The following is a 12,360-nucleotide window of genomic DNA, read 5'->3' as shown; positions in this document are numbered from 1 at the left end:
TAAATTCTGTATAAATAAAGAAGCACTCTGGCTGCCAGTCAGGCTGCAAGAGTCTCCCTCCCATCATGGCCTGGTTCAATCCCCCCCCACTCCTTCCATCCCCTGCTGGGACCTATCCACAGTCGAGGATGGCTTCTGCTACAATGTAGTTACATTGTTTCTAAGTGAATGGTTACAATGAATACAATTGAAAAACAGAATGTTACAATGAATACAATTGGAAAACAGCATGTTACAATGAATACAATTGAAAAACAGCATGTTTCCCATCTCCCTTCCATGGTTAAACATTTTGTGTATTACAGGTGGAAAACAAATTATCCCCAACGACCCACATACGTTCATAACCAAGCAACTTGTTATTGATTAACAGAGTGTAAGCAAGTAAGGTATTTTCTTCAGCTGGTTCTTCTAATGACAGGCTGCAGTTTGTGGCTACAAAGAAAAGATCAATCATTTTATTATGCATCTCAAAAGGTAATTATCTCTAAATGTAATCTTATAAAAAAACCTTGAAAGAGCACAAATCTGAACTTTTATATATGGAAAACAGTCATCTCTAAATCCTCACGGTGCATACCCACTCAGCAGTTTTTATTAATTCCCACCAGGACGCTGAGGGCGGAAACGGGTACAAGGAACCCCAACCCATCCTAGCAAGACAGGCGCACCAGCCAGCAATAGCCAGGCTGCTACTGTTTTAAACTTTAAGTTGTTTCCCAAGATTTTCCACTTTAAAGCATTAACAAAGACATCTTAACCTAACTTTACTAACAATCTACATGTCTAAAGTCTTTCTAAGGGTGATGGTTGAATCCTTAATCTGCTCCAGCAGCAATGCTTGAAAAAAGTCAATCACTATTACTGTAAGTACCAGAAACCTTGCCCAGTGAGGGACTAGAAACCCCCTGAGAGGTTTCATACAACCCATAGATTATGAGGGACATGGTGACCATGAGGGCAATAAGCAGAGCTATGTTCAATAACAGCATGACGTCCTCAGGACATGTAGTCCTCGAGGCTCTGCCTCCCCTAGGCTTGCTCATTTGTAGAAGCCTTGCTGACTGCCAAGCCATGTTCCTTGATGCTGCCTGTTGTTCCCCTCCCAGGGGACTGGTGCTTCAGGTTGACGGCTCTGTCCCAGGCTATCCTCCAGTGTCAGTGTGGACCTTCTGCCTGGGTGTACAGCTTCACCATGAAGAATTCTTACACTCTGGGTCTGCAGCTTCTGCCAAGGCCACAGAACGACATGGAACTTCTCCTGTGCTTGTGGACCTAAGCCAGAGGTAAACCTGGTCTCTACCCTGGGCCCATTGCTTCTGTTGAAGCCTCTGTAGGATGTGGAAGCCTTTGAGTACCAACTCACCTTATTCCAGGTTCAGGACTGGTCTCCACCTCTAGCCTTCTGCTGAAGTTGCTGGAAAATGTCCCCCCCCCCACCAAGATGGTTTATGTGTGCTGGCCAGGGATGCATGGCAGTCCTCTGCCGTTATCCCCCCAGGGTTGCGATTCCTGGTCTGCACCACCATGCCCAGCTCTGCTGCACTCAGTTTGACTGAGTGAGCTGCATGTTACTGTGTGGGCTGCATGCTACTGGCCTGATGGTGGGCATGTGGCTGTGCATCTGGTCTGTTGTGACTGCAGGGTCTCAGCGTTCCTGTGCATCAGGTGTGGCATCTCTGTTTGATAGGGAGACCAGCTGCAGTGGGGCTGCTGGTCACATTGCTCCTTCAGACTTCCTCTGTGCTTCCTAACTGGGTGCACTTTACATGGCTAACAGCATCTGAGAGGGGGGTCACTGCGAGCACAGGCAGTTGGGGAGTTACCTCAGACCTGAGGCTTTCAGAGGCTTGGGGTCCGGGAGTCTTGGATCCCATACCATGTCATAAAGGAGGGTCATGACAAGAAGTGCAAATGTTCCCCTTTGGTCAATACCAGGCCTTGATTCTGGGGCCTCACACAAGGCAAGTATTAGGCCACTGAGTTATAGCGCTAGGCTTTGTGTTTTTTCTTAAAAACTAAGCAAATTTAGGAGCTGGAGAGATGGACCAGAGGTTAGGGTCTTGCTGCTCTTCCAGAGGACCTGAGTTTGGTTCTCAGCACACATTAGGTAATTGCCTGCAACTTTAGCTCCAGGGGATCTGATGCTCTCTTCTGGCCTCTGCAGGCAGTTGTGCTCCCATAGCCATGCCTCCCATAAACACATAATTTAAAAAGAAACCTTTAGAGGTGGGGTATGGTGGTATCTGCTTTTAATCCCAGGACTTGAGAGAGACAGGAGGATTTCTAGGGGCCTGAGGCCAGACTATTATTCTTCATAGTTCCTGGACAGCCAGGACTACATCCTATTGAAACAAAAAGACTGGGCTTGGGGGTGGTGACGCATGTCTTTAATCCCAGCACTTGGGAGGTGCAGGTGGCTCTCAGTAAGTTCGAAGCCAGCCTGGTTTAGAAAGAGACAGCCAAGGCACAGAGAAACCCTGTCTTGGAAAAACAAATAAATGAATAAAAAAAACCCCAAAGTTTGGTTTTAAAATAATAATCCTGTAGATAAAAAAACTGTGCTATTTTCCAAAAAGATTCAGGGTCGGAAACTAGCAGATTTTCACCAATAACTACGTATTACTGTGACCTCAGTGGCAATTTTTTATTTAAAACAGTGATGGGGACAAACGACAGAAGGGGACTAATCTGGGCTCTAAAGCGTCAGCACAAATCCCTGTTCCACCACCGTCTTCCACTGTTTAGCAGCTGGCTCTCTGGAAAATGGAGGTGATCGTGTATCCAACCCTGTGGAGCTGTCAAGAGGGTCCACGGAGGCAATCTTACCTAAAAGTCACCAATTAACCTGATGCAGGGGTTTAAGCTTCTAAGGAAGTATTTGGAATAGTCTGCCTTCCTTGCGTTAAACCCATAATCTCAAAAACCCCGACCGTAAACCAGTATCAAATATAAGTCTGTGGCATAGATTATTTGCCAATGTCAAGATCTTTCCAGTGAAACGAGTGTTCCATTCCTGCACGTGTCGTCGAGGGGCCATGGACTCTGAGTCTCAGCACGCTGGGGAGCAGCTCCCCTCTGGGGACTGTGATGGCTCCTGGAGGGGAGACAACTGGGCACAGAAAGCCAGACTCAGCAGTGAGACCCTTGCACGGTCTCTGAGAGCCTAGGTTACCTTCCCACTAATTCATCTGTATTGCATTGTGTCAAGAAAACAGCTTGCGACTGAAGGTACCCCCACCCCCCAAACATGCTGCTTTAACAGCTCATGGAGGGAACCACAATAGAGAATAAAGTTGTGAGAACAAAAAAAAAAAAAAAAAAAAAAAAAAAAACCCAAAAAACAAAACCCAGAAAAGTTAAAATTCCTTGTTTTTTGTGTATTTTGTATGTGTGAGGTGGGTGCGTATGTGCTATGGTGAGTGTGTAGCAGTCAGAAGGTCACTTGTGGGTATCTGGGTATCCGTTCTACTCAGATACCTACACAGATATCTCTGTGGTCCTAGAGCCCACAGGGGTAAAATTCAGGTCTTCAGGCTTGGCACTGAGTGCCTTTATCTGAGGAGCCATCATGGTGGTACATACTTATATTCTTTGCCGTTCCCGAGACACACAACTCTGGCCCCAGAAAAGGGGCTCAGAGGCCTTTTAAAGGGGCTGTCTTCTGCTCCCAGGAATCTTTTTGGGAAGTACTATTTCCATGCAGTGTATTCTCAGCTCCGGGCAGCAGAGGGCACTCTGAGACCTAAGCAATTAATGTCGAGTTGAGCATCAGAAATCTGAACCAAAGCTGGGGCCCAATTCAGCCGGAGCACCTGGTACAGTGCCTGGCAAACAGCAGGAGTTTAGTAAGTGCTTAGAGAGTAATCAAACACATCCGAACTCTAGGGATGGGCCCGTCTCTGAGGGGCTTTTGAAATTACTTCATCTTTTTCTCCTTTTGCCTCCCTTCCTCCATGAGTGAGCAATGAAAGCAGCTAAACTCAAATACTGACTAGAGCAGGCTGTGGGCAGCACCATGGTTTGGGATGGGTGTTCTGGATTCCACTCCTTCCCTAAAATGCCCTTGTCAGGTTGATCTACGCATGACCAAGGAGAGATCTGGGCATGAGAGTGGAAGCAGGCGTTCCCGGCCTTGGGGAAGGAGTGCAGAGTTCTTTAAGGATTTTACAGTTGCTGGACAGTGGTGGGCACACCTTTAGTCCTGGGAGAGACAGGCAGATCTCTGTGAGGTCAGGGCTAGCCTGCCTGGTCTACAGAGTGAGTTCCAGGACAATGAGAACTGTTACAAAAAGAAACCTCGTCTTGGAAAAAAACGTAACAAAGCAAAACAAAGCCCTGTGGTTGATAGGCACTGGGTGTGTTGACACACACCTTCAATCTCGGCATTTGGGAGGCAGAGGCAGGCTGATCTCTTCTGAGTGCAAACCTGGCCTGGTCTACAGAGTGAGTTCCAGGGCAGCCAGGGTTACACACAGAACCAACCTTTCCAGTTTTAGCACCGAAGTTCCACAGCGTGGTCATTTAACCAATCAGCTCAGACCATAATTGTGACAAGACAGCCCTGGGTGCTGCATGAGGATTTGCTGACATCTCTGGGGTCCTGAGTCAATATTGGGGTAGAATAAGCTCACTAAATATGCAATATGCTCACATAGGACACACGCAGCCCACATGCCCCCTCCACTCCTGTGTTTCCCGGTGGAATAGGAGGGATGGTCTCCTGAGCCTTCTCAGGAACAGAGCCCAGGACCGTCTAGGATTTGCACTGCTGCCACAGTGCAGGTGGCAGAAGGACTGTCTGACAACAGTGACAGGAGCTTGGAGGTGGTCAGTCTGAGTGTACGGGCTGTTAAGTCCCCCAGTGTCCTAATGGAGACTCAAGTCACTGCCTTCACTCCAGAATGGTGTGAGCATAGGAGTCCCCTGGGAAACTGGCTGGACACGTAGGTTTGGTCTCTCCACCCCAAGAGGCTCAACAGAATTCAAGGGAACAAGCAGACGTTAACAAGCTGTCGGTCTCTTGGAAATTAGGCAAGATCGGGGGTCACTGCCCTGCCTAATGGGGAGCCCTGCCTTGAAACAGGCAGGTAGGGAAGGGGCACTGAGGCTGCCACCATCTAACTCCCCCAAGATCCAGCTGCTGGGGCATAACCTAGGGACATGCACAGCCTGCGGTGGTTAATATTAGCAACTCTGCAGGACCCAGAACCACCTAGGAGAAGTCCTTTGGGAATAGCCATGATTGGGTTAACTGAAGTGGGTGCCTCCACTCCGTCGTGCGCTGGGGGCTGGAGCTGAATACAAGGGAGAGAGTGAGCGGAGCAGCAGCATTCACGTTCTTGGTTCCCGACTGCGGGTGCCTCATGCTCTTGCTGTCATGGATGACGTCCCAGCCACGATAGAACTACCCTTGCACTATGAGCCCAAATCAACACTTTCTTCTTAGGTTGCTTCCTCGGGTAATTTCTCACAACTGCAGGAAAAGTAGTTGGCAATTTGGGAGTGAGAACGTAGTTGTCACATCCAGAGTGAACAGCAGGGGGCGTGAAGACTCCGTGCTTGTCTTGGGTCTCCAGTGACTCTCCGGCCCCCCTACTTCTCCTTTACAAACTGCCCTATTTAAAGGTCTGAACTATCAGACCTTTTTTTTTTTCAATTTAAAACTTTACAATTTAAAATGTTTCTAAAAAAATCTTTATATTTATTTGGTTATTTTGGTGTATGTGTGTCACAGCACCTGTGAAAGGTCAGAGGACTATCTGTGGGAGTCGCTGTCTCCTTCCACCGCCTGGGTCTTGGGGAATGAACTCAGGTCCGCAGGCCTGGTCTTCCCTGCTGAGTAATTCTAAGCAGGATACTGGCCTCATCCTGCAAGCCCTCTGCCTGATCTGGACAATCCACGGGACGTGTGTTTGCTGCTCCAGGATGCTGCTGTGGTTTTTAAAATAGAAATAGCCACTTCCACAGATGATGCAGAGCCACCCTCAAGGAAGTGACAGAGGTGTCACCATCTGTGGGACCGCAGACCTATCTGGCACCCAGGAGAAAGGGGATTGCAGGCCTCCCCACGTCTATTTCCTCAAGCTCTGTCCAGGGAAGGGTGGGATGCTCATCCTCAGGCCTGCTGAGAAGCATTCCCAGCTACTTCAGACATCACTAACCCCTGACCATATTTTGCCATTTGATCCAGCTGTTTCCACCTCTGCTGCAGACACTCCTGTAGGAACAGGAGGAACAGGAAATGATAACTCAGAAAGGTTGGCCAGTAGGTGGAAGATAACATGGGGCTTGGGGCAAAAAGCTAGGCCTGGGTCAAAGGCTTTCCTTTTTGTCCTGACGTCCTTTGACCCTGAATACAGAGTTGCTGGGGAATGGCCTCATTTCAGGTCCGCTCAGAACACAGAGTAGTAGTAGACTATTACTCTCCAGTTAGCTGAGAAGATCCCCCTCCACAGGGCTAACCTTCACCCCCGCTCACACGCAGGCCAGTGGGGCCAGAGAGGGAAGTGTTTTCTCCACAGTGGCCCAACAGTCTGTGTCTGCGCTCCTGACCTCACTTTCTGGAGACCTCTGGACATATGTGGCGAAGCCTGAAGGGTTGAGAAACATGTTGGTGTGTGGGAGCGATGTAGGTCCCAAAAGCTGTAAACAGGGCATGCTTTCTTGGGGGCATCACTTTCATCCGAAGTTTGGAAAAATGTTCTTGTTTATAAGCAGGACAAACATGGCTGTACCACAGAATGAAAAGGAAAGCTCAGCTTCACAGATAAAACACACAGTGGATAGCTGTGCGGGAGCTCCTTCACTTTAACAACTTGGAAAACAAACTAATCCACCGGCAACTTTTTGAGCACCTACTACGGGCAAGGCGCGATTCACAGAAGAGGGTAACAGTTCTGCAGCGCAGCTCCTGCCAAGGAGCCAGGGCTCTGGATAGGAGTCTCAATTTCCTCTTCACCATCACGACCTCTGTCACCTCCACCATCATCACTTTCAGCCGTGGTTATCGCTATCGTTACCAATCATCATCATCACAACCATCACCACCGTTACCATCACCATAACAACTACCGCCCACCACCATCAGCATCATTATCATCAATGTAATTACTATAATTTATTACCATCATCGTGATTACTACCATGAGTGTGGCTATGACCATCACCCTCCTCCACCTGGCACCTGCCGGGCAGCTGGTCCTTTCTGAGGGATGCTTCCATTGTGTAATATGCCTATGCTCCCTTGTGTCTGAACTATGCTTCCTGTCACCCACTTCTTACTCCAGTGCTAGGAGGTAGGAAGCTTAGTTTTCTGTTGGAAACCGGATCATTTCTAAATGCTAATTGTCAAGTAGACAAGCAAGTCGGGGGCAGTCCCTGGTCTGCCAGCTCTAGGACCTGACTGTGTTCGTCCTTGAAGATTAGCCCGAAGCGCACAGCATGGACCTTGGGTCAGAATGGAACTCGGAAGCTGGCTTACAAAGAATTGGCTTCTCTAGTAGCCATGGAGACTAGCCAGTGTTTGGGTAGCTGAGAGTCCCAACTGGAGATGACCGTATGTGGTTAGAGGGTGCGGCCCCTGGGGATTTTAATGCTGGGTTTTGTGTGTGGAGTCTTGTGGCTACTGACATCTTGGCTCCTGGTGCCACTCAGACACTTCCATAAGTGTTACGGCTGACTGGGCTGGAGGGCTGGGGATCATGGGATTTTCCCTTTGAAGAACCTGCTGGGGAGTTTGGAGGAGGGTGCCTTTTTAGATTGTCTGGGGTCACCTGGAAAGTAGAGTCATGAGGCCCAGAGGACTTTCCCAGCCGTTATGGCCACTACTTCCTCAAATGTCCCTGTGGCCTCTTTTGGAAAACCCCGGGTTGGGATGCTTGAGTATGGAAGAGCAGACTTCTGGACAGTGGGTGGAGGAGCCATGCTCTCACGTTGGGATGTTGGGATGGAGGAGCCATGCACTCATGTTGGGATGTTGGGATGGAGGAGCCATGCACTCATGTTGGGATGTTGGGATGGAGGAGCCATGCACTCACGTTGGGATGTTGGGATGGAGGAGCTGTGCCCTCACACGTTGGGATGTTGGGATGGAGGAGCTGTGCCCTCACACGTTGGGATGTTGGGATGGAGGAGCCGTGCAACTCACGTTGGGATGTTGGGATGGAGGAGCCATGCACTCACGTTGGGATACTGGGATGGAGGAGCCATGCACTCATGTTGGGATGTTGGGATGGAGGAGCCATGCACTCACGTTGGGATACTGGGATGGAGGAGCCATGCACTCATGTTGGGATGTTGGGATGGAGGAGCCATGCACTCATGTTGGGATGTTGGGATGGAGGAGCCATGCACTCACGTTGGGATACTGGGATGGAGGAGCCATGTACTCACGTTGGGATGTGGGATGGAGGAGCTGTGTACTCACGTTGGGATGTTGGGATGGAGGAGCCATGCACTCACGTTGGGATACTGGGATGGAGGAGCCATGTACTCATGTTGGGATGTTGGGATGGAGGAGCTGTGCCCTCACATGTTGGGATGTTGGGATGGAGGAGCTGTGCCCTCACGTTGGGATGTTGGGATGGAAGAGTCATGCTCTTACACTGGGAGTTGGGCCATGAACTCATGTTGGCATGCCTGGTTTCTTCCCTCTGGTCAGTTTTATGTCAACTTGAAACTTGATGCAAGCTAGAGTCATCTGGGAAGAGAGAACCTCAAGGGAGAAAATGCCCCCACCAGCCTGACCTAAAGGCAAGCAGGCCTGTGTGGCATTTTCTTAGTGATTGATATGGGAGGGCCCAGCCCACTGTGGGTGGTGCTGCTCCTGGTTAGGTGGTCCTGGATGCTATAACAGGCTGAGTGAGTCACAAGGAGCAAGCCAGGAAGCAACATTTCTTCCATGGCCTCTGCACTAGTTCCCGCCCCCACCTTGCCACCTTAAGTTCCTGCCCTGACTTCCCTGGAAGGTGGACCTGAGACTTGGGAACTGAAATAAACTCTTTCCTCCCCAGGTTGCTTTTGGTCATGGTGTTTTATCACAGCAGGTGGCCCCCTAACTCTGACAGCAGAACTAAATGTGTATGTGTCTCCTTGGAGCTTTATAAGACTGTCTGGATAGGGTGAGGGCTTAAAACAGAGATTCCTCCTCAGACTTCTGCAGTCTGAGGTTCAGGTGGGAGGGACAGGCTCTGTTCAGAGAATCTCTCCACTTCCTGAGTGCTGGGATCCCAGGTGCGTGTCTGGAGTTTGATTTATTTATTTATTTATTTATTTATTTTTCTGATTTTTTTTATTCATAGCAGGCAGCCAGGCTAGGCACACAGATGCTGGTGTTTTAGAGTCATGCTCCCTTTGAGAGCCCCAAAGCTGAGGATCCACTCCTGAATACACGCAGGAACGTAAATCCTGGTGTGTAGTGGAGCACCTATGACCATGGTCTCTGCTGTAGGCCTTTAGGCTCTGAGAATCTCAGACTGAAACTCAGTTTTAAACTGTTTTGAAGTTTCTGGACACCTGTACAGAGGTTGCCCTGAGTTTCCCCAGGCACTGAGATGGATGAGCCAGGCTTGTCCACACTAGCCCTGTGCTCTCAGAACCCACAGGCATGGGACAGCTGTTCCCTGCCTTCAGGGTCAGGTACTCATGCTCTTGAAGACTTGGTTACTGCCAGCCTTGTACTGGAGAAGTGTGCTGGCCCCCGGCCACAAGCCCTCCACACGCCTTCAGATGTTTAGTAATATAAGCCAGGACCTGGGTGGCGGGAGGCCAAGCTATTTATGCTGAGAGCGAGTTATGCCTTTTTGTCCGTTTCTAGAGAACAGACCCCTCAGATGTTTACAGAAGAAAGATCCTCCAGACCTGGGGATCAGGAAAGGCAGTATTTGTTTCAGATGTCTGAACAGCCTGGCTTTTCTTTTGGGACTTGAAAAACCTGGCAGGCTCCTTCCGTGCAGGAGTGCTTTAGGGTTCCCGTGGAGGAGGAGGAACAGCCATTTGTGGGTTGGCCTGGACAGGCCTGGCCCCTGCAAGCTGAATAGAGTGCCCTTGGAGCCCTGAGGGGCCTGAGGCTTGACCCTCATACAAGGCACGAGGCACATCTGCACCACGGCGCTGAGGCAGGGTCTTTTTTTCTGTTAGGTTGTCAGTGGGCACTCGGCTGGATTCTGGGGTAACTGAGTCTGGTCTTACACTCACGGGGCACAGTCACTAAGCTAATTTTCTTGTTTTTCCTCGGGACTAGAGCAAGAATTGATCAGGTCCTTTTCTTCGGACTCTATGGCAGTGGTTCTTGACCTTTCTAACGCTGTGATCCTTTACTACATATGGTTCCTCATGTAGTGTGATCCCCCACCATAAAATTATTTTGTTGCTACATCATAACTGTAAAGTTTTCTACTGTTATATACTATAATGTAAGTATCTGGTGTATATCGGATATGCAAGCCCCGTGAAAGGGTGGTCAGACCCTCCAGGGGGGTCGTGCCACCGGTGGAGAAGTGCTGCCCTAGGGACCTGCTCCATAAAGGCCAATGCAGGGGCCCATGGGGGCCTAAGAAATAACACATCTCAATGCTCAGCTTCCCTCCACCCTGACCCCCACAGGCTCTTCTCCACCCCTTCCCCTTGCCTAGTAGGTGAGCTCTGGGTGACTACTTGGCAGACAAAGCTTCTGAGGCTTCCTTTGCCTGCAAAATTGAAAGCTGCTTCTGAGTTGCCTGGGGCGTCTTTGAGCAGGAGAGAAAACAGGTCCCTCTAGTCAGGGGCTGATCTCCAGGACCTGGAGTCTGTCTAAGACCTACCCGACCCATCCTACTCCTTCCTCAAAATACAAAGGCAAAAGAAAGGGCTTTCTTCATAGGCTGTTTAGCAACCTAGGGAGGGAAAAGCAATCAGGGACGTGGGGTGTTCTGTGTGCACCCACAGAGCCCTGGGGGCCACATGCAGCAGGATTCAGCCTGCCTGGGAAAAGCAGAACAGGAAAAGCATGGTGGGTTGAGCAACTAGGAGCCCAGATTGGGGCTGAGGCAACCACAAGCCATGGGCACCACAGCTGCCTGGCGTTGGCACAGAGGCTGGCCTTCAGGCGCAACCAGGCAGGAAGCACCCTCCAGAGCCAGGCCTTGCTGGGGTGTTTGGGGGGTTTGTAGTTCTGTTCCTGCTTGTTACCAGGAGGGGCTGTGGCCCACTGCATCCTCTGGAGAAGCCCAGTCATTTGGTGACTGAGTACAAAGGCTTGGCAGCTAGCTTTCGGACTAAGGCCCAACTGCGAGACTCTCTAAGCAGGAAGATGGGGTCTTCTCCCCAATGCCTACCAGAGCCTGTCCTTGTGGGAGGCTGCCTTTGACAGCCCTTGGCCTGGAGCTTGTGGCTCTCCTAGAAGGTTCTCAGCCTGCCTCCCCAGGGAGCAGGTGACTCGTTCTTGGGACTCTGTTCCTTTGATGGTACAGTGCCCTCTATTCCTGGTTCCTGCCTATTACCACCTTGGGTTGTATGGAGTTCATTCTGAAGTTTTTGCAAAAGGCCCTGCTACAGAATGTTTAGAATAAGAAAATAATCAGTGGTGTGTGTACACCCCAAACTCCAGCACCTGGGAGGCTGGGATAGGAGGATCACCTTAAGCTCAATGCCAACCTTGGTAATGTAATAAGTTACAGGTCCGCCTGGGCTATGGTGTCTCGAAAAATAAAACAGGAAGGCAGGAAGGAAAGGAGGACAGGACCATCATCCCTGTTTTCCAGCGGTGGCAATGTCGGTGCATTTTATGCCTCTCGGTTGTATATTTTTGCATGTAATTTAAGCCACAGCACAGACTCAGCTGGGTCGTCAGACCCTGTCATCTGTCAAGCATGCTTCTGCTGTGGTTTCCACAGCAGTGTGGGATGGACGGCCAGCTGAAAGTGTTCAAGGAAGCATTTCATAGGGGGATCTTAAACATGGAAGTCCCAAGGACAAAGGTACTCCAGTTTCAGCAATCATCCTGAATCGTTGGTAGTTTTTGGAGACTGGTCTCATAGCCCAGTCTATCCTGGGACTCACTGTGGAAGCAGCAGTGGGATCCTCTTGCCTCAGCTTCCCAAGTGCTGGGATCACAGGCATGTGCCACCTTGCCTGGCTTTGACAGTTCATTTTTATTGTGCCTAAACTTTGCCACTGTGAGCATTTTATGTAGTGATATTTTGTTTGTAATCTAACAAATAAAGCTTGGCTGAAGATCAGAGTGCAGAGCTACACCACCAGAGGCCAGGCGGTGGTAGTGCACACCTTTAATCTCAGCACTCCGGAGGTGGAGACCGGAGAGTTATGCCTGAGTGGAGAGAGGAATATAAGGTGGGAGGAGACAGGAGCTCATTGCAGTCA

The sequence above is a fragment of the Microtus oregoni genome, unplaced genomic scaffold (genome assembly GCF_018167655.1).
Source record: "Microtus oregoni isolate MIOR12 unplaced genomic scaffold, Mior012 000004F_ref0000308, whole genome shotgun sequence".
NCBI lineage: Eukaryota > Metazoa > Chordata > Mammalia > Rodentia > Cricetidae > Microtus > Microtus oregoni.
The sequence above is the reverse complement of the archived record's forward strand: the minus strand, read 5'-3'. Positions refer to the sequence as shown.